Below are 27,395 nucleotides of genomic sequence, written 5' to 3' on the forward strand. Positions count from 1 at the left end.
ATTTTCATTAGTATGCCATTTCTGAAGTTGTAAAAACCCTTCACTGTTAAGCTGATTGAGTTTTGTAGCTGTACAAGTGTGTAACATGGCTGTATAACGCATGCTGTTACATAATATTTCAGCTATAGACTAAGATGCATTGGTGAAAATTTCAGTAGGGGCCAGATCTCTATGACAGGCACAGACCTTGTTATTCCTGTAGCAGCAGGATGCATCAGTAGTCTTCACCATGTGAAGCTCTGTAGGATGATACAGTGTAGATATGCTAGTCCAAAAACTATACATGGTTAATTTAGTCTAGATTATAAATGGAGGGGATGTTTTCATCATATGTTTGATGTCATTTGTTAATTTTTTGTTGCTGTCCTTACAAATTCATTTCTCTTAGACTGGTCAGTGGTAATCAGACTGACTATATTCATCTGGATATGCTTTTCCTCCAATGGAGGAGTCAAATTACTTTTAAACCTGCTAACACAAGCTGATGTTCATTTTGGTCTTATTTTTGTAAGAAGATTTTTTGTTTCTTTTTGCAAGATACTAAAAAAAACAAAACAATGCTATGAGCAAAACAACTAAATTACTTGAACAGTAATTAACAAAGACATCAGGTCAAAGGAATGCAAACATACAAGTCTATTGCTATGCCTCACTCCAAAACTGTAGTATGCCGTGTTAGTAGGTTTGTTAAATCTTTCAGCAATTGCTGAGAAATGAGTATCAACATGTCTGCTTGTACCTGAGTATTTTTAATACTTTCAAGATGGATATCTCCTGCTCAGATGTATTCAGATTAATTTATTCAGACATTCCTTAATTTCAAGCATATTCCTGGTGGAGACAGAAGCTTTATATTAGCAACAAAATAGGTGAAATGCAAAAGAAAGCTTACATGAATGGAACAGTGGTTTAAGAGCTTAAGCAATTGCTAAAACGTTACTGCTGAGACATCAGTTCTGTTCGATAGTACAGCTGAATAAGAAAAAAGGCGAAGTCTTTTGGAGGTGACTAAAGCTCTGTTTCTCATGGAGCAAGTGTTGCTAATATCTGTGAGTTTGGGTATTCTGATTCTGTATGCAGACACCAGCTTTCACACAGGAAACAAAAAAATATTTCTCCCCCCTCTATATATAAAGTTGAAGGGAAGAACAGGAACAGCAGATTCTTGTTGCCAGTATATAACACGTCTTTACATATAATTCCAACTTGGGGTTTGATGATTTCAACATACCACTACTTTAATTCTTCTATATACACCATGCTAATACTGTAATCCTAACTGGAATATTACTTACAGCACTATAGTCTCTTTGGTACTTTATGGTGGTTCCAACAGAGCAATTGAAGTAAAGTTAAATCTTTCCCGAGGCAAGTAGTGTGAATCTCAAAAGCAGTATTGCTATCTGAGGAGAATCAATGGCTGAGACATCTCCCCAGGACACTCCTGACAGATACGCATCTTTTAAGACTATCTTCTGAAAATAAACTAAGGTGGATTTCCCCCCTGCCCTTGTGAAAACTGTGAGGTTAATAAGAAACACTGTGACCAAAGATAACTTGCATTGATGCATGCAGCCTTCAGATGCTTTACACCAGAGTCCCTTGTGCTCGCTTGACCCAGCACACTCTGGGTAAAAGCTCTGACTTCTTATAGCTTTCAGGATCAGACTCTGCAATCAGCTATTTAACGAAATATTTGTGTGAAATATTCAGTACAAAGCAAAGTTATTTCCCTCAGTAATGGATTTTGGTTTATTGAGTTTAAGTAGGATCATGCTTTTAGCTGACAAGAATACAAGCAAATTTTTTTTTTTGCTAAACTTTAGTATTTGATAACAAAGTCAATCAATTAAGTTAATTGAACAATGTGTTAGTGATTATAGACAGTTTTGTTCAAAATAATCAGTGCATATTTTTATAAACAAGTTTTCTGAATATTTGAAATATTTGATAAGATTTAAGATTTAGTAAATTTAGTAAGTTTCCATTTAGTAAACTGACTAAAAGAAAAATAACCTCTTCCAGATGTACCTGTCCTTCTGATTGGCTTCTGGATTCTCTCCAAGGTAGGCTAATACTTTAGATATACTAATATGTAATGATACTTGCCAAGCCTTAGTGCAATTATGTTTTCATTTGAACACACCTTAGACCAGTCTAGAGTATTTAAACATTACCAATATAAAAGCTTTAGCATCACGCGCTACCAAAAATACAATATTCAAAGTGGCAAAAGCTGGTATTACAATGTATCCCGGTTCCTCTAAGAGCTGGAGTATGGCAGGGTAGTGTTATCACAGTAAACTAAGTTACAGATGTTGTACAGGTGTGTTAGCCACTATTTTATATTTAAAGCATAGGATTTAAGAAGCTTCCACTTATCAAAAGGTGTGAGATGGCAGCTACTTCATACATTAGAGAAGCAGAGAAATCTCACATCTAAATGAACAAAAGGGAAAACAGGCCTATAAAGAAGAATTTCAATTTCTGTAGCAATCACAGGAAATGTTTGAGTATGGGTAAGAAATATATATTGTGTCAAATATGAGAGCAGATTATAATATTAAATAAACTCAACAAAGCTACAATGTATTAATATAGGCCATATAATTCACGTGAGGTTTTAAACGTAAATGTGGAAAATCCTACTTTCTTTCAGGCATAGGAAATAGACTGAAGTGATTAAAAAACTTCTGGTTATTTTTCCTGGTAGCTTTCTGTTGCTTGTTTTTGTAGGAAGTTAAGAATTCTCTGAGGAAAGCGCCAAGATGTTTGTGTGGCTTTATGAGTAATGGAAAGAATTTACAACAAAATATGCCACTGCTGAGTAGTGATATGGAACAGTAAATAATAAAATAGACAAGAAATAAGGATAGCTGAGATTCGTGTTCCGTAGAATAGAATTCCTTGAGGAATGTGAAACTGCTACAGAACAACTTATATGAAACATTTAGGGTGATGATGCTTGCCAAGAAAGCCTTTCTTTGAACTTGACAACAAGCAAATATGTTTTAATTACCTTAACTTTGCAGTTCAACTTCTTGGTAAGAGTGCTACTTGGAAGTAGCTATTGCTGTAGAATTTGATTATCCTGAGTAAATTCAATTGTTCTGCTGGGCTAGAAATCTAATCAGTCTTTTACAATACCAAAACCATACTGAAAATATTGTTTTACAAAAAAGACTTGACAAGGAAATAAAGTCTTAGGTAGCCAAAGTTAAGGAATATTATAAATACTTATGTAGGTTATTAAAAATAGCTCTTATTTTCTTATGAAAATAGATATTTTTCACATAGAATACTGCATTCCTAGTTCAAAGAAAAGAAAGAATAGTAGTTTCAAGAAGCCTTTTATCACAGAAAGACAGAATATAGAATTATCCTTTCATTATAACTTAACGCAGTGGAAAACTTCCAAGGCAATAAGCCACGTAAGTACTGGTCTTGCACACCACTGTTTACTACAAGGCATAACACCCTTGGTCTTCATTAGCATTTTAGAATAAGTGAATATCCTTATGAATGCCAGTATGTCATACTGGAGCAGCTGTTGGTATGCTGTGCATATGCTAATGTAACTGAAAGCAGCTATCTTCAAACAGTCTGAACTGCTTTATTTTTTAACTTTAAACTCAACTTGTTATTCTGATTTCCCACTGATAATATGAGAGTAAACAACTAGGAAAAAGACCACTGTTATCAGGGAGCCTTAATCGCTATCTGCCTTCATTCTTTTCTGCCTTCCCCCGCCTTCACTACTGCCATCGGTTCCAAAGTTGTTGCATCACTTGCATGGCATTAGATGTATGCCACCCAGTATGCTTTCCCAGCAAGAATGCCAACTGCATTTATCTATTTTTATTTATAGAAGGCTGCAGTGGACTTTTCAATTAATAGAAGCAGTCTAAATAAATAAAGTTCTGCAAATTATTCTCACTAGAATTAGACAGATTTAACTGAATCCGCCTTTGTATTTCATTAGAGAACTTCATTTATTGGCCTAATTTCTTGACACAAGCTTTCACTTTCAGTAAAAGCAGTCTGAATTCTAACCTGTATAACAATCACAAATGATGTGCCCAAAGCAAATCACAGGTCTGACAAAGTGGACAGCAGTTCATCTTGTTCTTTGGGGTTAAAGCTTCACATTGAATCAGAACATTTGGGCTACATTCCTCACTGGGGGGGGGATTCTGAATTTTGTTAGTCTCTCTGCACTTCTGGTTTGTCCTCTGAAGCAGCAGAAACACTGCTATGCTTTATGACCTAAGTGCAATTTCACAATACATTTTACATAGTGACCGTCCTTTTGGCAGCCGTCTATAATTAAACTTTTTTTTCCCCACTTTCAGCCCCTTCTGCACGTTTCCACCCCCTCTTTCACACTGGATCTAGCAATCATGAGACTAAATGGTGAGTCAGATTTTTTGTGTTTTCATGACTAATCTAACAGTCCCAGCACTTCTTGATCAATGCAGGGGAAGGAGCAGAGAGGCCCAACTACTGGATGATGTGTGCAGAGACTGGAATCTTCCCACTTAGCAACAGCCTACACATCCAATTATTTGGTTTGTGAAACGACAGCCTAAGTAGTTAAGTAGTTAGAAACTCTGTGATCCCAGAAAGAATATCTTTTTGTATATGCAAGGTATATCTCAAAGGCTATACCTTCTCACTCTTCTGTTTATCACACTGATATAAGTAGTAATGTTATATGCAGTCACAGCTGAAGTTGCTGAATTAGATTTGTATATTTTTCATATATTCCATTTGCTGTAATTTATTTTACCTCTTACAGTATAGATACTGTCATGTTTGAACAAGAAACAACTTTTTCAAAGGTTATAAAAAAGAACAACTGGAATGAATAGGAAGGTAAGAAAGCTTGCTGATATACACAATTTAAGACAGTTAAGACAAATGAACACATTCAAAAAACAGTATTAGGTTATGAAATATTAGATTAAATCTTTTGCAAATGAATGCAAAGCAACAGTATAGGAAAGGAAAACCTACATCATATGTTTGTTAACAGCAAGGGTTTTCTGGTTCTGTTCTTGTCAACCAGATAATGAGATGTGGGATTTACTGTGAATAGCTCCCCAGAAGTACCAGCTCAGTGCTCAGCAATGGTTACGACAAGAAAATGTTAGGAATTTAGGATGAGAGCTAAGAAGCTAAGAACAAACAAGAAAAAGAAGTACTTATTGCATTGTATAAATCAAGAGTGTACCCACATTTTGACTATAGCATGCAGATCTGTTCCTGTGCCAGAATGTGTGTCTAATAAAGTTAAGAGAAGAAAAGAAAAGGGCAAAGGGGATTAGAGATAAAAAACAGGTTCCATAAGATAAGTGATTAAGTAGATTAGGACCTTTCAGCTGGGAAAATAAAAGGATGACCAAGAGAAAAATAAAGTTATTTTTATAAGACAAGTACTTCTCACATGCCCGTTTATTCAAATCTATCTTTAGCCACTACAAGATGACTAAGTTAGGCAAAACTCAAAAAGTAGCTACTCCGGTGTGTATTTGTAGGTATTTCCTATCCTAGGTCCTAAGAGCACTTTATAAACTACAACGAATCCAGTGATAGATTATTAGGAAGACTGCTATAAACAAAGCAAACAGGTGTTTTCCACCTACTATGATTTCCCACACAATTGAGGTAAGATTTTCCCAACTAGAGACTGATTTTCTTTCTGTGCATTTGACAGTCTTCTGTATTTTTAATGCTTTCTGTAAGTTATCTTTTGAAGTTTGTATCTGCCTAACTATAGCTTTTTATATATAAAATACTGGAGCCAAGGGCTTTTAAATTTAGAAATAACTTATTTTATTTCTTTATTTTACTTACTTTATTTCTTTATTTCTTTGTTTGGAGGGAAAAATCCTTTCAGATTATTCCCCCCCCCCCTTTTTTTTTGTCCCTCCCCTTTTTAAAATCAGTAGACTGTATTGTGTCTCTGGAATAGTATCTTCAAACTCCAAAACACCTACAAACATTTTACCCTTTTAGATGTTACTTCAGAATGAAAGTGATTTGCCTAAGGGCACATATCATGTCAATGAGAAATAACCTGAACAAAACTGAGGAGCAAAGGCTGGCAAGTCTGTTGTTTCAACATCCAAACCATATTTCTTTGCAAGGAGTCTGTTTGCCAGAGTATTTTATTGTGTTATTTTAATTACTCGAGTTGAGTTCTGGAAAAGCAGACCTTTCCACTGACCTCTTTTTCCAAGGGGATCCACCTAATTCTTCAACCAGCAACCTTATCATTTGGTGTCCTGTACAAGGAGGCCACCAATTCACCTGGATACATTCATCTGAATAATGAGCTAGGCATGGAGGGACAGTGTAGCTCATGATACAGTAGATGGCTCTGACCTGAGAACCTAAGTTAGCATTCCAGAAGTCAAGCTGCCTGACATGCCTTTTGCAGATTTTCAGTGCTACGCAGCATACTGTACGAGGGTCAGAGATCTAGCTCTAACTCAGTACAAGAAAAATGAAGCTCAGAAGACAGGTTTGAGAACCCTCATCATCACAACACATTCATCTACTGGCAAACTCAGCAGAAGAGTTCGCTTCATGCATGACTGATATTGGCATTGTACCATATTACTTCCCCCTGCAAGTCTTATTATGTAAGAACAGCAATCGTCACTTCTTGGCAACAGTTACCCTGCCATTTCACCATACTGACAAACAGTTACACGAGATATGCTAGGAGTTGAACAACAGTGAAATATTCCTATACATCAAGATTTTAGTTTTATATCATCTCATTACAGACCACAATTAAAGTAGAATGTGTACCCTATTGACAGGGGTCAACTGAACAAATCTAGAAGTAATTTACAAAGAAAATACCTTCCATTTGTTTAATGGGAGGTATCACAATATGACTGTAACAGAGACATCTGAACTCAATTATCAAATTTCAACTTACATGCACCTCTGAAAAAAAATCATAGATTTTAATGTTCTGCTATATGTAGCAAGTACATGGAATGCGATAAAATTACACAGCAGATTCCCACCAGAAAGGTACACATAACTATTCTAAAACTAATCTCTACTTTTACGAAATGCAGCCAATATTACAAAAAACATTTTTTTTCTGTACATTAAAAAATGAAGAAAAATTCACCTAGATTTCAGTGGAGAAAACAAAGATATTGATTGTTATCAGTTCTTCACTATTTAAGTGACAACATCTCAGTCAAATAATTTCAAGCTATTTTTGTCCCTTTGCTGTTTCTGGATTGAGATTTTTAGATGGAGTGCTGATCTGATTTTGTTTAATTTCTGTCCTGAATGACTAATGGATTACTTTCCTTTTAGTTCATTTACTGAAATACTGAATGGCCAAGTTCTCTCTGCCTCCAAAACGTGCCTGAAGCATAGGGTTCTGACCAATCCCAATTTGGTTAATAGTCATAAGTAATGTATATCAACAGAAAAATTACTTATCGTTTAAAGCATGTGCATCTCCTAGTTTGAGAAAGATTTAGGACAAGATTTAAACCCAGGTCTGTTCTCTGAATGCTCCGTTATTGTAAGAATCCTGATTTACCGATCTAAGAACGCCTAGGCTTTTTAGAAGAATTATGGCTCAGATTTAGGGATGCTCTTGTTCCTTTACAAAATCCTCACAAAGTTCTTGAGGTTCCATGTTTTGCCTTGACTGACCTCTGTAGAATTAACGCAGTATGAACACACAGTTTTTTCTCCAACATCCAGAAAACGGATAAAAAATACCAATATGACAAAAATACTTTGAAAGTTTTTACAGTAAAGTAGAATTACCAGCTAGTTTAATTTGAACAATTAAAAAGCTATTTTGTATTTACAAAAATTTTGTTAATAACCTGAAAATCCTTGACAGGTGTATCCTAAAGAAGTATCTGAGATACTAGCTTCTGGAATTAAGATACAGAGCATATAGAAATACATTGGTATCATTGTTTGTCTATACGTGGCACTTTTTTTTTTTTTAGGCAACACATTAAATGTGCAGCATGTTTTTAAAAAAGCAAACCTAAAGCACACAGGACTGACTTCACAAAAGAAAGCCTATAGACCTAATAAGGTGGGGTGAGAAGAAGAAAGAACGAACACTTTCCCAGGTAGGTATTCTGGAAAGTATAGCAGACTCCACCCAACATTAGTAAACAGACAGTTTACAGAAAAGCCAAGGTCAAATGAGAAGTAAAATGAGGAACTCTGTAGTCAAAAAAATACAGAAGTTTACTAAATAAGTTATCATTCAGTGTTAAACTTTATCATCCTGATTCTAGGAACTAAGTGATATGACCACAGGCTACAAAAATAGCTACAGAAGTAGTCACATGGAGTGATGTAATGTGAACATGGAATAAGTCCTTGCTTTTTTTAAACTGAAAAAAATTATATTCAGTGAAACTCTAGGAAAAACACAAGCCAACAAAAAAAGTTAGCTGCAGCGCACTGAATCAGGTCAAGGGCAGCATTTATCTGTATGCATTTGATGCTTACATCAATATCCCATAGTAGAAAAATTTGAAACCTTGGCATATGAGTGTAAAGCACTGCACAAAAGTGATGGAAAAAACCTTCATTTTGGGAAGAGTTACTAGCCACTTAATGGAGTGCTTTACATTCATATATCTACTTTTATACTTGGGCAGAAGAAGTTATGAATCTCTATCCTCATGAAGGAGGTGCATGACTTCTCAAATACGGAGAATTTTTGATTTGTTGCTTTTCTACCACGTGTTTTTTTAAATAAACATACAAAGGAAAAATTGAGATACAGCAGAGCAATGTGATGCAGTGCATTTCAACCTTGCCAGCCTGCTCTCCCACTCCTATAGTAATAGGCTTCAAGATAATGTTTTCCAAAGTCTGAAATATTTTGAAGAAGCCTCATTCACAAATGTAATTCATTCCTAAACAAGCCAGAAAGACATTCCTAAACAAGCCAGAAAGAGAATAAAACAACTTCCAATATTTCTATTAGCATATATTGGAAAATGCTAGACCACAGTGCTGAACTGTGAATGGTTAAAAAGGAGATGATAATGACTGTATGCGATGTGTTAATATACTAATGCAAGCAAGAGCTTAATTCCACATGCCCTGGTGCATGAGATCATTGGCCAAGCGGCTGGATATTTCAAACCACATGAGAGAAGCAGTGCTCTTTCCAGCTTGGAATATGGCCACACACACAAAGTTTTAGAATCTTCTTTAAAAGAAAAGAAAATAAAGTGCTGAGTTGCACATGACTTGATAAATCCATCTTTTAGAACTGGTCTTGAATTTAAAATAGCCCATAAATGTATTTTGCGTTACCTTCTGTTTCTACCACATCATAACAGGATTAAGGAGTTGAGCAACAGACTCATCTGGCTTTGGAGACTGTGATAGCTCCTGGTTCTTAAAGTCACTCTTATGAGCCATCTCCATTGATTCATTCCAGTTTACTTTTATTCTAGAGTACTCAAATACTGAAATGTGATGCTTTGTACCATTTAGTTCTCTTCATAGACACAGATGTGTCCGAAAGATAAAATGCAGAATAAAAATATACACCATAATATAGCAAGTTTTAGATTATAATGAATGACAACTACAAAGGCCTTGGATTTAAAGCAGTGATAGGCTCAAGCTGTAGCTCTGCCAGAAACTAGTCAAGTCACTTAGGTGAGTAACTGAAATGTGCTTAAACAGATGTTAAATGGTTCTGAGACTATGTTAAACATAAGAGAGATTTTCAAGAATCCCAAAGTGACTTTGTTAGCAAAAGTACACATCAAGAAGAGTCAAGTAGCAAGGCAGGAACAGGGAATATCTGTAGTTAGTGGCACCTACAGTTTCTAAAGGAAAAAAATAAATCATTGACTCAAAATCATGATATTATACCAGGAAAAAAAAAATCCTGTTTAAAGATTACATCTGTCCCATGGAGGGGAGGGGTGGGGAGAGGTGTTGTTTGGTTGTTTCAACTCCCTCAGCTTCCCCCAAAAGATAAGAGGCTAGCACACATTATATTATTACCACCACTCTCAAGTTTACTTGACCCCAAATTCAAGAGCTCTTTCCCACACTCACATTTCAGTCTCCTTGCTGACAGGGACTTAGTTCTGCTTCCAGTCCTAGCATCACCACTGCTAGAAGCAGCAGCCTGGCAGTACAGCAAGGAAGGCAGTTTTTCAGAAGAGTCCCGTCCTTGTGGAAGGCTGCAACCCACAATAGGGCTATGAATTCTCATATCCTCACAGGACTGATACCAGTCTTCACCAAACTTACATGATTCAGGGAAGTCTCAGGACTTGACAACACTGAACTAGTGACTGAGGTAAAAACCTCAGCACTGCTGTGAGTTTTGCACATGCCTGCGTTACATGGGATATGTCTAGAAGGCTCTAAAAGGGCCATTTCCAGAGCAGCTGTAAGCACAACTTCCGTAAGCGCCCATACCTACTGCCCTTCTGCACGTTCACAAGGCACCAGACTTCTCGGTATGCTCCAGCTATACCCAGGACAGTACCACCAGGTTCCAAGCCTTCACGGAGAACAGGTCACGTCACAAATGCAATCTGAGAGGTCATCTCTGAGAGACATTAGAGACAGTTTTAATATGCAGTTTTCAGTCATGTTCTGTTCTAATTTTAAACTTTATACCTCAGTGAGGAAGGATAAAGCAAAGGTAAGCTAAACTTCACAAGACTTCTGGGCACTACTGTAAAGACTACTCGGTTCCAATATTTTGGAACATATTTGTGAAATGCTTTGTTCAGTTAGGGTCTGTTTACATCCCAAGGTTAGAAAATTGTCATGCTTCCCCTGATACTTTCAATTGTATGAGGCATCAGCATTGGTTATGTGAGGGACATACCCATTCATAAGGCCGAATTCCTGCTAGCACAAGATGTAACTTGAATATTGAAAAAAATATATACCCAAAATACCTACTAACTGGAAAGCTATGGAAAAAAAAAGTATTAATGAAGGATGAGCAACTGGAAACCAAAGAAAAACTAACACTTTGAACAGGAAGAACGATTAAAGTGCACGCTAGAGCAGAAAGTGGAATAATTTAATGGCTTTAAACTAAAAAGGGGGGGGAGGGGGAGGAGGGAGAATAACTCTCAGTTATCAGTAGAGAATCTTATCATGGAAGGGCGTGCTCTCCAAAGCCACACATGCTGCATATCCTTTCCCACTAGGAAAAACTGATTGTAATTTAAGTTTGATCTTTTATGCGTTCTTACTACTCGTAGTACTTGTACATTTGTTTTACACACCTGTAAAATCTAATGCCTATCTAGGAGGAGTTTCGCTAGAACACCTGCAGCATGGACAGTCTGCTCTTGCTGTCCAAAACGTAACAGAATCAAAGTTAGGGGAGTTATTCACTTATCAGCATACTGAGATGACATTATAACATATGAACACTGCAGTTTTATGGCTAGCAACCCTGTTCTTCCCATGGCCCGTGAAAGAACGAAGAAAATTAATGCTCAGCTCACGTTGCAGTAGTTAGAGATGCTCAGTTGTCCCTCTAGCATTATTTTATAGCAGCTATATTGATCTAAATTTGTAAATGTCAGGAGGTATGAAATGCAAATACCATCACAAATCAGCAAGTTCCCTAAAGAACAAAGCTGATTACCACCTTGTTTCCAAGCTGTCATGTGACATACGGTTCTACCTTACTTAGATTCATCTAACCTTTAATGTGAAGGACAATGAAACACTGCTGAGATACGCCATATCAGGGGTTCTGGAAAATAGCAAGGAGTGTGGATTACGGATCTTTTTGGAAAGCGTATGCAGACTTTCAGTGGGAAGTTCAAAATAAAAGTTGTGTGGCAACAACTTATCTTAAATTCTTTGCCAACATACAACATTTTGTTAGCAGTAAGCTCTGGTGTCCTGAAGCCAGCTGTATATCAACAACTCCACATTTAACCCTGCAAAGGGAAATTCTTCCACATATTGGTAGCGGTATGGCTCGTCCAGGAGACAGTCTGTTCCTCAAGCCAAACCAAGATTATAGTCCCTGAGCAATTCCTTTGAACTATGACAGCAGTGTTTCTAATTCACATGATTCTACCATGAGTAGGATGATTCTGTCCTGTGATCCAGCCAGTCTTTCGGAAATCTAGCAGCTCAATTCTTGTATCATTTTCAGCCCGGTCTGGGGAAATTCCCTTCAACTCTCTGCTACTTCCATCTCCTGGGGTAGAACATCTAGGCCATTACATCACAAGGCAGATGGATCTGTCCTTCTCTTTCAGGAGACAATATGATTTTTTCCAGCTTAGGTTAAATAGGTAGGGCAGTCATTAATGCCATCTTCATAGGAGGAAAGGAAACAGAAAACATCCAGAAGTCCAGACCAGCACTCATCCCCTCTCCCCATCTGTTCCTGCAAACAGCAGGCCGGCTGGGCTCCCTCTCAGCTTAGAGGAGGTCTGAGAAACAGTTGGTGTTTCCTCTGTTCAGGTCTGAGAAGAGAACTCCAGTCTAAAAGCTGTTTTAAGCGCATGGTAAGAGCAGGTGCACACTGCAACCCACATGGAGTAGAAATGTAAGTAAGGGCATCAAAACCATGATTAAATGAAAGCAGGCTGCTGTAACTAGTGATCAGGTGCCTCACTAACTGATGTAACCAGATAGAATGGTGGAACAGAGCGTGGGGTACTGCTGGAAGCCTTTATAATCAGGCAGTTTCAAAAGTTCCTGTACCCCAAAGGCAAACTGCATTCTATACATTTAGGACAACTGGCAACATTACAGAGCCAAGTTCAGAGCGCTCAGGATAATCTAAATAAAACACACTCCCTCCATATGCTTTTCTTGGTTTTGTTGTGGAAACTTTCTTCCTTGGGATATTTTGGCATCCAACCTGGGCTTTTTGAAGTTATTTCTGCAATACCACCACTAAATTTATAGTTAAAGACATTTTCCACTTCCATTCATCCATTTGTTTTCCTGTCACGAAGCATATTGGAGAGGGAAGAGTCTGGCATTTTAGCTTCTACTAAGTACGAAAGGGGATGGTGCTAGGAGAGAAAGATAGTTAAAAACTCTTGGGGGAAGGGGAAAAATTGCTGTGGTACTGTACGCAAAAGGCTCGAGTAGGATGCTTCTGCTTTAAAGAAAGTTAGTTCTCTGCTTTTTAACCTCCTAAATAATTCAACTACGTAAACCTGCTTACAGAATAAACTGCAAGTTCTACATAGAGCCTCCTTCAGTTTTGACTTTTTTTTTTTGTGCTTCTTTTATCTGAAGGGAGGAATTCAGGTTGATTTATGCTACAGTGACTGCAGTCTCCTGTTTCCTAGCTTGAGTCCTATAACAGTGCAACTTTATTTGCCACCTGCAAAGCAGTTCTCTCTGGTTTAGAAATTACTTGATGTGTTGGAAGTGTTCTGGGAAGAGCCCCCACCTCCCAAAAAAAAGTTTTAGAGGGTAAAGACAGGACCATTTTTGAAACTTGTCAATAAATCAAATAAAAAGTTAGGGATAAATTCTCTCTCTCTCTCATCTGCATGCTAGGTCTTCAAGTTCTGCCATAACTGAGGTGGATACCCAAACCCAACTCTGGTGACTGCTTCTCAGTAGGTCTTCCAGTCTCTCCCAAGGGAGATATTTTTCTTTATAGAAATACATATTAATAGGAGCAAAATCCTGAAGCTTATTTTGTTCTAAGCAAGTGGTCTGTTTGCTGCATTATTTGCTAATTTGGAATGAAGGACTGTCATCTAAACCAGAAGCTTTGTCTTGGAACACTGAAACCTTTCCTGACAAAAGCTTCACCAAAATAACTCAACTTCCATGCAAAGCTTTTGGCTTCGAGTGTCATTTTCCAAGCAAAAAACATTTTGTTGAAAGATTCTTGATGAGCTCTCTTTCTCAACTGAGATACATTTTGAACAATCATTACATTTTGAACTGTGCAAGATCAGGAGTGTGAAAAATCATGAGCTTTATCAGTGTCATCCAACAGATGCATTTTGCGTAAGTAATTAACTTGAAATAAATATACATTAGCATTCTCTGCTGGTTTGCAGTTATTTTCAGGGTATAGCAAGTAATCTAACACTGCATCTGAAAACAGCTGCAATTTATAGATGAGTGATTTTTGCATATGAATAGATTTTGTTCTGCATATGACTAATTTCTACTTCTTCTGAAAGAGATTAAGCATCTTTTCCTTCCTGTTAGAAAGCAATTACAACTTGCTTGGACAATTGCTTTTTTGCTTGTGTGAAAGAAGTATTGCATTTGCCAGTATTGAACAATACAGCTAGATTGAAGCTATATTTCATTTTTATCTTTTTTTTCCAGTTGCTTTTGATATTACCCAACGAATTCCACTGGAGCAGAATGTTAAGGCCCAACTAGTGATAAACCACATGACTCTAAGCAGTTAAATTATGTGAACCTAAGAGAATCTGAATGTTTTGAATTATCTTTGTGCTCATTTCAAAACATATCTAATACATCTTGTTTTGTTCAAGTACTTACAATATATGCTACATTGCAAGAGGGGACGTGATCAGGTTATATACCTGCCTATTTTAGTATAGGTAAAGAAACAAATAATAGTAGTGAGAAGTTGTTATCATGGGTATCACCATAGAAAGCAGTCTGAATGTATACACATATCCTGTAGGGGTTCATTAGTATCTATGCTCAAGATGTTACATGTCCGAAGTTCAATAAAACTAAGATATGCCTACCAATCCCACGACACAAGCTTCACTAGGAGCGTTGATATACCCTTTGTAGGTAATTCAAGTGCAACATTTGAAAGGGTTCGACATCTATGATGTAGGAGCCACTGGATATTTCAAGCTTCGGGCCTACTTACTGGCACTGCCATTTCAAAAATACATTTTTCTTGGATAATCTCTAATCACTGCTTGCACAAAGATTAAAGTAAACAAGACAAGCGTCATGGTAAACACCTAGTTTCCTCAATGATTTTTCCTCTCCACTAGTGGAAGACTGACTTGAACATTCTGTGTCTTATTACTACACCGTAGAAGAGGGACCACCAAAGCTCTGTTAACATGCCCAATACGTTTTTGTTTCTCATCAGGTCTTTCTAAAAAGAAGAACCAGCACAACATGCATGTAAAAGCTAGCAACATTGCATTAAGATTTCTGCACTGTTCAAAAGAGCAATGAAATACTGCATTTTGCTTGTTGAATTAAAAATAAATAAATCCACTGGTAGTTGGAGACAGTTAAGCAATGAGATCATATCTTTTTATAATCTCAGAATTTAATGTGTAATTGAAACCAGGAGAACAAAAACTGTCTTTTTAAGACAAACTGTATCCATGGAGTACGTATGAATTCGCATTTGGAGATGCAGGATACAGAAAGGGGGGACTTGGTGCAGTTTGTCATAAACAGGCAGGGTTCCATTTGTTGTAAGCAAAGAGATAGTATGATAGCATAAATAATATTTTCCATATAAATTGATAGTTAATAATTTAAAGTTGCAGTGGGTGGGGAAAACAGGAAGCACGACAAACACTGGATAAAAAGTACTGGTGTGAAAGCTACACTGGTACTTCAAGCACAAAGTATTCATTTCACTAAACTATACCAAAGAACGATGATCCTGTTACTCCATGGTTCATCTCTAGTACCTTTGTCCATAAATAAAGACTTCAGTCAGTAATCTCTTTCATTTACCATGATCCTGATCAGAATGTGACTGTTCATTATGTACCATAGCATCTATTTAGCTTAAGAATAGTAGTATAATAACCAAATTTGAATCTGGGTACTTATATAAAGCTCTATTGGACAACACTAAGTCTAAAATTTCTAAGACATTGCTCTGGTTTTATGTAACAGTTCTTCTTCATCATTAGCCTATTCAGTAATTTGTGTAATTCTTTGGAGAAATAATTTTTCCACAAGTCCTCCTTAGCAAATAAACTTTGAGTAGGAGTAGCATATGTTCATGCAAGTTAAAAATTCACAGCTCTTTAAACAATTTCAATTGCTTGGATATTCCTGATGGAAGTCAGACAATCATGGAATTCTTGCAGCTTTGTGTTTATACAGAGAATTGGGAAGGTAGGCAAAGCATATATTTGGGGTTTTGAGACTTTGAGGAAAGAACTGGGAGCTTTTGGCGATATGTAAAGGAATCCAAAGGCAAGCCTGTGAAAGAAACCAAATTCAGGAAGTTGCTGAAAAACACTTTGTAGGAGGCATTCACTTGCAAGATTGGACTGAGCAATTAAACTGGCAGGGAGACTGAGGTAGGCAGGTTGGGTGGAATTGAAGCAGGTTTGGGGTTGTTTTTTTTCCACAGCACTACACTAAGCTAGTTCTTACAGTTTAACTCTGGCCAATGGATATGTCATTAATAAGCAAAACAGGATAAAGTTCACAGCATGAAGTTATATTAATTTTGGTATTCTAGACATATTTGAATGCCTCTTAAAGAATTGAATCTTCTGTAAATCTAAAACCAATCATTTTGCATTAAGTAGTGTATCATGAATTAACGCAGTATTTGGGCGGTCTTACACTACTAGTCTTTCAGGTAAAGGTTCCTACATTCACATCAGGAAAAAAGAACGGTTATCTGGGGAATAAAATCACTACAAGAAGCCCCTCCTGTACATGCCTATACACATCAAAAGCATCATCTACCGTTCACAATATAGAGATGGAGGCTTTAATGGGAAACGGTTAATCTGAATAGTGGATGATAATATAGCCAATTGGGCTGCACCTTGATAAGTTTGTAAAATAACTGCAGTGACTGTGTAAATTCCTGAATGCTGGTTGCTTCATTCAGTGTTGCCACATAGGCCTCAAGACATGTATGCATATAAAGCATTTCTAAGCAGCGCTTATCTAATGTATGAGCTGAACGCATACGAAGGGGACACCAAGCTGTCACAAGGATCTGTTACGTACTTTGTGGAAACATAAAATTGGAGCTGTCTCCAGTCCACATGTAAAATTAGTTCTGGTGTTTAAAAACTTTTCTTAACTAACATTATATACTAGGCACTTAGCTCTCTCCAGACAGCAACCATATATTTTTGTACTTAGTGGGCAACGTATGGCGTACTGTTCAGAATAAAACCATCCCCACAGACAATTTGAAACTCTTTCTCATGACAACACAAGATTTATAAGTATATAGCCAACTTTAATATATAATCTGAAGAAGACCAGAGCTGCTTCTACACCTTGAAAACATTATCCTTGATTAAACAGTGATTACCATCTTCCCTCAGATTAAAAAAAAAAAAAAAGATATGTGTATATATATTTATGTATATAATTTCAAAATCAAAGCCTTGTACTTACTGCATCTTCTTCTGCATGTCATCTGATGGCACTGGGAACAGATCCCAGCATCCCAGAATGCAGCTTGGCAGGTATTAGTCTCCTGCTTATAATAGACTCTCTAATTGCAATGCATTTTTTTCTCTTTTGAACTAGCTAGCTAACCTGTAATTTTTCTTGTTATCTGCCCAAAGCTAAATGAAGTATCAGATACACCCAAGGAATTCCTCACCTGCTACAGGTGACTTCAGAGGGGGAGTTGCCATCACCAAATAAGTATAAATCTACATGTAACCAGGTTTCAATAATATCCCCAGGCAAGGCAGATCGCTCATGCTTCCATTTTTATACTGTTTATTCTTATGAGAACAGTGAAGCCCTCAGTATACAAGTCTCCTCCCCTGAGCTCCAACACAAGATTGAAGCTGAGAGATTCTGATCATTGAACATGTATTGACTTGATTTAATAAGGCAAGGAGAACCTCAATGAGCAATTGCAGTTACTGCTGCTACCCATTAGCTTCAGGTGTTAGCAATTCGGCAGATCTGCGACGAGTACACTTAAGCTTGACCCACTTTCTCCTCCCCATTTTGCAAAATCAGGGTTATTCTTGTTATTTTGCATTTGGCACTTTGCACTTAGGCAAATGTTTTGCAATAAAGCATCTTTTACTGTCACAGTTTGAGAAGATTCTGCTATTAACGTGTCTAGCTGTACGAGTCAATGCAAATGTAAAGGTGGGGAGGAAGCAGCAGCAGAATTTATTGCAAATCACTATCTTGTGTTAGTGCAGCAGCAGGAGAAAAAAAAAAAAAAGCCTTGAACTACCTTGAACTAGAATACTGATTCTACTTTCCTTCTCCTTGTTTTGAGAAACACTGATTTTTTTCTGCCTTTTGTTCCTTCAGCTGTTCATGTAGCCTCTTCTGCCTGCTGCCACCCTTAGTAGCAGATAACAGCCTTACTGCCCAGCTGTCTCCTTGGTCTAGATTAAGATAGTGGCTATGGGTGGCCTACTTGTCTCTCAGTGGGCAGAAGCCTGCCCTCTTTTTTAGAGGGTAATTATGTATCTTCTCTACGAGTGGAACTACTGTGACCAGTATAGTGCCTTTTCTTCAGCTGTTTCCTCTGTTGAAGAAATATCTTCTGCTGTTAAGCAATTTCATGGACTTCTGCTTTCTGCAAGAGCATGGAGTAGGAGAAATGAGGTTTCTTTCTCTCTTTTCTTTTTTTGTTGTTGTTACCATATCCATTCTTTCATTGTTGTCTCTGTTCTGTTGTATATATGGGAAAGCAGACAACAATTCTGAGAATAATGTAAGAATTGTAAGACAAACCAGGCTTTTTACTCAATGTATATGAGCTTTGGGTAGAAAGAAAGTCAATTTTCTTGCAAGGAGATGCAACGTTTCCCTAAAAGGCTTCCCATATGGTCTACTGGGCAAGATAACGTTGCACTAGAACTACGCAGCCTTCCCCTAGTAAATGATTTCCTTTTATTTGTAGTTAGTCATTAGATAAGCTCTGTGTGTGCAATGGTGTAGCAATGTTCTGCTTCTGGACAAGTCCTTTTTGTACTATTAGCAAATCTCCACTCACCACTGTAGTTGTGTATACACGCAGAATCAAATTAAAAATAGCATGCTGCACATAAGCCAAATGCAAAAAGCCTGTAGTGAAGAAAGTAGATTCAAAAATCAGGCACACAGCCTAGGCAGTTCAGAATGAATGTTGCAGAAAAGTAATTAATCCCAAGTATTCAAAGTTTGGCTTTTGGAACAAACGGCTCAAGGTTTATAATAGAAAATCTTGGATACCCTTCACTCTAGGTAGGAGCACTGCTGTCTCTGCCTGTAGTTACAAGCTTCTATATCCAAAAGTGTTTCATATCATGTAGTTCCTGTAACTACCAGGTTTGTTTGATATCCATTACGTTTCCTAACAAAAAAGGTTGAATAATTCTCCATATGAAAGTTTGCAGAAGATACTCAGTTTTAACTAGCTTTTTTAGGCACCAATGAATAAGTAGACAGCTTAAATTCTAGTTGCCTAAAAAAATACTAGAATTATTCCCATGTATGTAATAAGAAGGAAAATAACTAGGGTAAAAGGAAATAAAAATAAGCTGGTGGTTGGGCTTAATTTCAGCTTAATTTCAGTTCAGCTTAAGAAAATGTTGTCTTGCTATCCATAAATGCATGGTTTTAGTTCAAGCACTTGTTTTTGCATTTTAGTTCACACCTGGCCTATAAATGATGCACAACACATGGACAGGGGAAAGCAGCCTATGGTTCTGTAACAGCGTCTAACATAGCGTGGCGAGCTTGGAAGAGCTTTCAAGGTGAACATGTTTGTGGCCTCTGCTTAGGGACAGTTTAAGTCTTGCATTGTCCACCTGCAGGTTCCCCTGTTTTAGAAAGAGAAAAGGACGTTCTAAGTCTTGTGCATGTTATAAAGCAGGATCATCTGTTTCAGGCAATCCCTGCCTGTGGGCAAGAACCTCCACGAGATGGTTAAGTGTGTGGTGCTGCTTTGATCAGCGTGTTGATACAGTGGGAAAGTTTACAAGATTACAGGTATGTGTGTAGACGTTTTAAAAAAAGCAAAACCAATCTGCAGGTGCAGCTAAAAATACCTCCGTGTAAAATTCAGTCAACTAGTTAAAAATGTGAGTAAAGTACTTGTGTCAAAGGGTGTGAATCTGCCGTCATTTAGCAAAAATATTTCTGCTCTGCATTTTTTCCTTTAGTACAATGACTTTAAGTTAATCGCTAGTTCAGTTAAGAACTGTGGCTTCTATAGTGTGGTTGAGCTTTTAGATGTGTTGTGTTTTTTTTTTTTTTTTCCAGGCTTCTGTGTCCACAGAGTTTTATTTGTATGCAAACATTTGTGCAGGTGTCTGCCTGGTGTTTGGGGCGTGCAAAACCAGGGCTTGCCAAAACTTTGATTTTTTTTTTTCCCTAACCAATCATTTCACATACCAGAGTGTTTGAGCACCAGGGGGATGTGGTCTTCCATTTCAATTAAAGTCCACATTCTTTATGGAACTACACATGCTTTCTTCTTGTCCTGTGAGTTAATAAGGGTACAAGGCACAGTAGAATAAAACTTTGTGTAAGAATTCTGGATTCTTTCTCTGGTGTCTCCAAAGTAAGAAGGTTTCTTCTGTCTGAACGCCCTGACACTGCCACCTGATGAGCTGATTCTCCCAAAATTCGAGCTGAAGATAAGAGCGGTCACTGATTGAAAATATTCAGAGGAGGGAACAAGCTAAGGATCCTCAGACATGAGGTTCTTTAAGCAGGGGCTTCTGCATACCTTCTGGAGTTCATATGAGCAAGTATTAAATTTGAGTATCAAACTGAATATACTTCAATTCGTTTTCAAATTCAATATACTTCTGAGTATCAAAATGAACAGGGATTCAATTAAACTCCTGTTGCAGTATGATTAAAATACATAAAACCAAGCACATTTTTTTTTTTTTGTGGGAGAACTATTTAGATGTAGTAGCATTTTGTGAAGGGATCAGCTCAATAGCAAAGGGAACATAGTTCATTTTCTTGCAAATGCTGGTCCGTTCTTCCAGCTGTGCACACAGCAAGAGCAGAGCTGCTGGTCTTGTTTATACAGATGGCACCACTACCCCCATTTGGCTCACCCACTGGGAGTGATTGTGCTTTAAGCATCTTTGTGCTTTGGGGGGGAAAGTACAATCAAAATTCTCTTGCTCCCCCACCTACAGAGAGGTACTGGAAAGGAGCACAGAGGGCTTCAGCGAACAGCACAATCCATGCTATAGGAACATATGAACACCAGAAAAAAGATAGCATACAAACTTCAAAAATTAAGCAGGTAGTGACCACATCAGCTACAACAACGTGATCCAGACTAGTTTGCAGCTGAGGCAGCACTGACTTAATTGTGGTATGCAGAGTAGATAGCCAACAATATTAATCTGACGTGGTATGAATGCCCAGAATACCCGTCCCATTCTTTTTGCTTCAGATTTTGAAGATGTATGGGATGTCTGCCAGTGATATGAGACAGAGTATAGCTTAGGAGCTTAGAGGGAAGAATTACAGTAACCTAGCATTCAGGAAAAAAAATCTTACTACTTTTTCCATTTGGTTATACCTATTCTTTTTCTTGCAGCCTGATTAATGGTAATCTTTCGATGGTTTCCATTCGACTGAATTGTTGGAAATATAACTTGACATTACTATTAAAAACATATAAGCTTCTTCCTTGAAGCAGATGAGAAACAATATGTGCTTCATTCTGAAACACAAGCGTGTATCACTGCCAAGAAAAAGGACACTGGGCAAAGGGCTTCTGATGCTTAGTGTTTGGCTTTGGTCTGTGTTTGTGAAAAAATGCACTTCCAGTCATTTGGGTGTGGGGATTTTCATGGAACAATCTTGATTAGCTTGCTTTCCTAAGGAAAGGAAGCTTATGTAATGGTTCAGTATATCTCTCGCTCCAAATTACAGACGTGTTTAACACATGAGCCAAGGTCTCAAAAATAATTAAATTTCTACAAGTTTCTTGGAAGTCAGCAACCAAAGACAGAAAAAGGAACCATATTCGTTCCCTAGCTGAAGGGGAAAAAAAAAAAAAAAGAGAGAGAGAATGCAGCAACCAGCCATTGTACATCACACTGTTCTAATATAACAGGCCAGCCACGCACTGTTTAGCCACAGCATCTGAGGTTTTTGCCCTATGGGGGTGACAGAGGACTAAGAAATATAGTAAGATATCCTTATCTGCTGTCACAAATTATAACGTAGCTGGGGCACCAAATAATTTAAACACTGGATGGAAGTATACACAGCATTTTGGTCATTGGCTAGAGGATCATAATTTATTTCATGTAGCACTTGAATGGGTGAGGGTGGGCAATAACTTTTGATCTCTCTTCAGGATCATTTTCATTTGCCCAGATTACCCAGATTCAGAATGAGAATCTGAACCTATCTACTGAAGTTGGCAGTAAGTTGACTCAGATTTTTATGAGGAATAAAAGCAGTGCAGTGATATAACTGTGTAGGAAACTTTGTCCAAAGTCATTAAATGCCTAGCTTTTTTTTTTTTTTTTTTTCCCCCTCACGGCACAGCCATATCTGTGTCATTCCTTTTTCATTTATTGTTCTAAGCCCGGATTCCTTAGATAACTTTGCTAGAGACTTGAGTTTTATTGTAGATATGGAAAACTGCCTAAAAGTTTGGCTCCTTGGTTGTTCTGGCAGCATTCCTGCCTCGCTGACATTCAGATGCAACACATCCTACTTGCTCCAGCAATCACTCTTTAAAACAAGGCAGGAAATAATGGACACCAAACAAAATGATCTCTGCCGCTACCTTAGTTAGCAGCTCCAGAAACTCATGAAAATGTTTTGTGAGCTGGATCTTGGGAGAGCTAGTCCTAATTCCTTTACACTGGTTACGTGGGCCTTAAATATAGCTACAGGAAAAGGGGCAGCATTAGTGTAGACGTCACTAAACCCTGCTCAGCATTGCAGATCTTGAATTGCTAATGCTTGTATGGCCAGCCGATAGCCAAAGAATTTCGGTAGCATACTCCAGTCTGTCCACACAGTTCAGTTGATCTCAGTGCCAGTTTGGCTAGCACCGGCTGCTGACAATAGTGAAAATGCATGCAAAGACACCTGGGGTATATTAAGCAACGCAGTTAACAAAAACCTAGCTGACTTCTGTGAAATACTTATGGCTGCATACAACCAAAAGAAAAGGTATAGAATAATAGATGGAGTTACTTGAAGCATATAAGGATAGTATGCTAGATTTTAAAGCTATCTGAGAACATGACACATAATATACACTACACATCTGAGTGGTGTAGATAACCATGCCTGCTTGGTGTTTCCAAGTACAAAATTCTGATTTCTGTTGCTTGTTAGTTTGCCAACAGTTTGTTTGGGCTGTAAATTTTCATGCTGGTTCTCTGCCCTAGGGTGATTTTGTGGGTGTGGGTGTCCATGTGGATACAAGAGCAACAGTCGATCAATTTCTCAGGAAGGAAAAAAAAGTAACCTTTACTCTATTAAGGATTTTTCAACTATTTCTTTGAAGCTGTAGTGTACTCAGTCTTTCAAGCAAGTGCTTCAAATTCGATGAATTGATTGATTTGGTTAAAGATGTGTCTACTGACATCTTTTAGACTGATAAAGTTCCCCTTGCTGGTCATCCACCAGATTTATTTAGAGGCTGAGTCACTTGGTCATTTGCAATCCCCAGCAAACAAATAATAAACAGCAGCAGCTCCCACATGGCTGCGAGGGGCCAACATTGTGCCTGGTGTCCTTCCTCACAGTGGGGTTTAAACACTGAAGCCCTGAAACTTAAAACATCTGTGTGAAACCTCAAGAAATTTTTGCACGTTGCCCAGGGCTTACCCCATGATCACTGGTTGCACTGTTCGGATGTGATAATGAGAGAACACAATGCTCAGACTTTGGATGAGACTTTTAACATGTTTACTTACAAAGTACCTCAGAGGGACAATAAGAAGAAAGTCCCCTCCTTCCTTCTAACACTTGGTTTCCTCGCTGCACTTGAACAGATCTGGGACTGTTCTAAGCAGCTTTCAGGTTTCCATGATTCTGGTTTGCTTTATCTTGGCTTCCCTTCAGAACTTCTACCTTTTCTACTTTTACCAAAAGTCAGCTTACTTTGGCAGCGCTCTGTCCTACCGTTAAACTGGATCTGTCTGGCACAGAAGTCTGCTCGTCTCTTCCTCTATGGTGGTCGTAGCTTCCTGTGAGCTTCAGTGAGTCTGGTTAGGTTCCTGCACCAAGAGTGGCAACTGTGTGTCCTTGAACAACTTAGTCTCTGCCTCAGTTCTCTGTTTTGGAAAATAATTGGTATTTCACGTGCCTTACCTTTTGTCTTGACCTCTGTTTCAGTTACAAGAAAAGGTAGGGTAGGATTGCATACTAGGCATGTAATCGCTTATTTTTACTAAGCTGCAAGAGGAAGGATTTCACAAGAACCTCAACATACAGCACAAGACTGAGGGAGTTAAGAGATGCTAGACTTCTCTGGCAGCTGAAGAAATTAGGAGTCAGGCAGAAACTCCAGACCTTAATGACCTGGCTGATACAAGCTTAATAGAGGGGATGCTATTGCTTTCTTTGGGGCTTCTGACCTGCTGTCAGAAATTCTCCTTCTCTGGACAGTCATCAAAACACTTGACACTTTTTTCTATCATAAGATACAAATGGCTGTTACATCCTTAAAATGAATTCCAAATACATGGCTGAAATGTATTAAACCTCAGACTATCTAGGAAAAAAATTAAAGTCTTTGGGAGGTGAGTTTGACAGCTTTTTGCTCTAATGAGAAATGTAACCTATGCAATCATTTTTATCAAACAGGGGCTCAAAGGATTTGTTCTGTGGCTGAAACAACAATTTGATGATCAGGCTCACTAACCCGGTGACTTCCATAGCGTAACAGAGCAATGTATTTAGTTCCTTTGTAGTCTCAGAATCTCTCACTGTACGGCGAATTTAATCAGCTGTTAAGCTGCAAACCTGATGTGCTGCAAAACTATAAAGGAATCCGTCACGTTCATATACGTAAGTAACAGGTATTTTGCATCCTTATTTTTTAGGTGTCTTTGTTTAGAACACACACAGCCTGAGACGATGTGAAAGAGCTTCAAATGCCTGCCTGCTGGTTCCATTAGCTTTTTCTCTGATGCAAAGTAAAACATATAGCTCCAAATTCATACTATGAAGCTAATGAGAGAAATGAAGAAATATAAATTAGCAGTACAGTTTTTAAAATACTTGGATTGTGCCTTTTAAATTATTATATGTTACTATAACATTTCATTTTAACTATACTATTAAAAATGATAACTCATTAAATGCTGCACGTTGGGTACTTTCGGGTCACACAGTTGGGACAACAGAGGTTCTGTCTCCAAATGTTAGAAGGACCCCCAAGAGAAATGCCTGTGCAGTGTTAAACGCTCGCTTAATTCTGGCAGGAGGTCACTTCTAGGTTTCTTTAGAAAGCACAGTATGAGCTACCAAACTTAAGATGGATCAAGAACCAAGGCCATCTCAAAATTGCATAATGTTACAAGGCCAAGGAAGGTATTCGGTCCTATTGCTCCATCCCCTGCAATAGAATCCATTGCAGCAATGCATTGAGAAATTGAGTTAAGAGCTGAGAGGAGGCATTGTAACATCTCAGCAACCTGGAACAGGGCTGGTAGAGGTACACAGGGCTGGACTTTCGGTTTGCTATGAGGGAGCAAAACTTCACAGCTCTCGTGAATGCTAATGAGTCCCATGACTAAACCGTGGCATACTTTGAGAATGCAATCCATAACACATATAATCTCAATCATCATTTGGAAACTTCTGACCTATATGCAAACTTCCAAGGAGCTACTGCAGATAAATTATCACTGCAATTACGGGTAGCCATGGAGCTCTAGTATTGTGTATATATAATACATTGTTATGTAAACACACATCTACTTTTAAACCTCCGCTTCACAGTCATCGTGGTTTTAATTTCAAAGCATCAAAAAGGAGGCAAAAATAAAGTCTCTTGCAAAAAGATCTTGATTATATCTAGAAAGAATTTTTGCAAACAATTCAAAAACAGGCAGTTTGGAAATCCTAAAATGGAACTGTGCTAGTGAGGAAAGGACAGTTGCCCTTAAAAGTTGTCCTTAAAATGCAACTTTTTACTTAATAAAATCTAATTCTTGTGCTGGTTTAATGTTAAACAGGAAAAGACAATTTCATAGATAATTGCATCTTTCCTCAGAACACAAGGAAGCTCCCACCAAGTTTTTCGTGAGAGATTCATAAAATGCCTCTTAGAAATAGCACTCATTTATTCCTATCTGAGCTCAGACTCATTATTGTAACCTTGTGAAGCAGTATTTAATCCTGCAGGTATTTAATCTTGATCATTTAGCCTGGACTTTTCACAGATTAACTAATCTTCTGTATGTCACTGTACAAAAAAAGAATTTAAAAGCTCTGCAAAAACTGTGAAAATAATATTCCCCCACTCATCCCCCCTGAGACTCACCAGAGCCTGAAAATGCTTCCCACGCCCAGCTAGCCTGCTGGCACCATCAGGAGTGGTTTTCATCCGAAGGAGAAATCCGAAGACTGAGAAGGGATCCCATCTGGGAGGATTTTGGTAAACAGAAACAAAGTGTACCTGGGGTTAACAGTTCTTAGCAGAGCAAGGGGAATAAGCTGAGACAGAACGATCTGCCTCTCCAAAAGGCTGTAATGCGTTCTTTGTGTTAGCAGAAATACCTGGACCCACACACTGAACTCTTGAGCGTCACATGGGTGACAGAGCTAAAAAAGGCAAACCCATAGGCTTAATTTAAACTGCCCCCAATATGTTAGTGTTTTCCCCTGAGACAGCTTATGTGTCTCTTCAAAACTTTTCTACGATTTTCCTGGAATTTTATTATCCCTCTCTCTTTGGTTTCATACTTTTTAACTCTTTTATTTTTAGATTCAATATTTCACAGTGGTCTGTAGAGTCTGCTTGACGCCAGCAAATGTAACTGGATCCCAAATCCCTGCAAGCCAGGAATTGCAGCCATGATCAGCATGCTGCCGAGCAAAACCTTGGCACCGGTCAAAACCAAATAGTCTGAATCCTCTATTTATCTTATGGCAGGGCTTGGGAAAGCAGGCAAGAGGAGTTCATCAAAATGTAAAAAAGGAATAGCTGGGAAAGGCTAGGGGTAAGTAAACAGAAATCAAAGATGCAAATAGATCTGTTCTACAACAGATTTGTGTGACCGGACTTCCAAAAGCAAGAACAGGGGTTTACAAAAAAACAGATATTTTATTCTCTAGTAACCTAGTAACAGGACAGGCACGCACGAAGCAGATTGCCTTTAAAAAAGGCTTGTGTCAGCAAGGTTGACTTTAATGGAATAAATAAGAATAAGCTGCTTGGCAGCAGATCACTGCTGACAATAATCTCACAGGTCAGATTTTCCAAGTTCGTTTCATAGCTCATTCAATACACTCATAACTCCAAC

General features: G+C 38.0%; 1 protein-coding gene across 2 annotated transcripts in view; it reads right to left on the reverse strand.

Annotated features, from left to right (window-relative positions):
• RAF1 (Raf-1 proto-oncogene, serine/threonine kinase) overlaps positions 1 to 26,608 on the reverse strand; it is a 78,169-nt gene extending 51,561 nt beyond the window's left edge. The window contains exons 1-2 of one of the 2 annotated variants that reach the window (XM_067002857.1): positions 26,414 to 26,553; positions 10,468 to 10,600 (exon numbers count right to left, since the gene is read on the reverse strand). The gene's annotated coding sequence lies outside the window, so the exon portion shown is untranslated. Of the gene's footprint in view, positions 1 to 10,467; positions 10,601 to 26,413 lie in introns of both variants that reach the window. The other variant, XM_067002859.1, reaches the window with a different exon arrangement.
• Between the last annotated feature and the right edge of the window lie 787 nt (positions 26,609 to 27,395).

The sequence above is a fragment of the Anser cygnoides genome, chromosome 10 (assembly GCF_040182565.1).
Source record: "Anser cygnoides isolate HZ-2024a breed goose chromosome 10, Taihu_goose_T2T_genome, whole genome shotgun sequence".
NCBI classification, from domain to species: Eukaryota; Metazoa; Chordata; class Aves; order Anseriformes; family Anatidae; genus Anser; species Anser cygnoides.